Genomic DNA, 1,406 nt, shown 5'->3' on the forward strand with positions numbered 1-1,406 from the left:
TACCCAGGGTCATTGAACCTCGTGTGGAATATGCCTTTCGCCCGGTGGATCCCGCTGTGGAAGCGAAGGACGTAGTAACTCGATCGTTACGCCTCCACATCATCGGGCCCCCGGCCATTACGGAAGATGAGCTTGCCAAAAATAAGCTCTTCGAGCTCGCTTCTTGGTTCCACAAGAATTTCCGCTGACAACTTATCGCACTCGTTTACGGGCTCAACGAGGTGGCTCTCGTGTACCTGCAATGCGGACGATACCTGTAGTGCTCGACTATTGCGAAAGCGCTACAGATGACGATGTGCTCTTTGAGCGATGGATGCAACGGCACTGAAACTTTCCTCACTGTATGTCTTACAGTTGAGCCACAAGAAAGTGGACATGTGTGTGGAGCGACACCTTCGATTTGAGTTTGCCAAACTCAAAGCACGCCGTCGACTTCCTTCGGATTGTCGCCCTGCAACGCATGGGTCAACCCCTAACGCCCCCGCGAGCTCTGTGTCTGTGACCGCAAGAGCTCAGGACCACCGCTTGAGCTCAGCTCATGACTCTTCTACTTTCCTGGCTATTGCCGAGAAGCGCGGGGCGTCCTGATATTTTTGATCAAAAGCGTCCACGGCGTCTGGGCATTCTTGCCGAAGTGGCGTCTCAAACTCCCACGAGTTTTCTGAGTCCGGATATCCCTTCACCAGATACAGAGTCTGATCTTAGTGACGACGTCGTCCCACTAGACGTTCCACGTCACCGTTCTCATCGAGAAGAGTCGGTGGCGGGCGGTGCTCTTCGAGCCCTTGAGGGTAAGATCCTTCGTGATCGGAGCTCCGCTGAGCGTCATGCTGAAGTAGCATATCACTATGCGGAGTCGTGCGCCGGCTGCCTCGCCTTGAGGACTACCGCGCTCTGTTGGAGCGACTCCTATCCGTGGAACAAGCGAATGCGGCGCTGCAGGCAACGGTGGGGCGCTTTGCTCCATTGAAGATGGAGGTTGTTGCACTCCGTGCTCAGAACCAGTTGCTAGTTCAGTTTCTGGGTTGCCGAAGGCCCGTGGGGTCCGCTCCGGCGCCAACACTTCCGCGTTCATAAGTGACGGATCTCGATACGACTTGGGCAAGCCCGCGTAAAACACTGGGTGGGTGCGCATCCGTTTGGGAAGGTTTGGCGTATACGCTAGGCCCCGCTTGACCACAACCTTAAATGGTCCAATAAACTGTGGACGAAGCTTCGTCCGGAAGAATGCCGAAGCTGCATGTGTAGGCAGGTATTCTAAAATTAAATAAAACCTGGTCTCCGACCTTGAAGCTTTTCACTTTGTCTTTTTCTTTTTCATCTGCACATGCAGGTCTTGGCTTTCAGCCATCGCGAACGTGTCGTAGGATACTCAGTCTGGTAGACAAGAAGTCATCGACTTCTTT

Source organism: Plasmopara halstedii (assembly GCF_900000015.1).
Source record: "Plasmopara halstedii genome assembly, contig: Scaffold_1211, whole genome shotgun sequence".
Classification (NCBI taxonomy): domain Eukaryota; phylum Oomycota; class Peronosporomycetes; order Peronosporales; family Peronosporaceae; genus Plasmopara; species Plasmopara halstedii.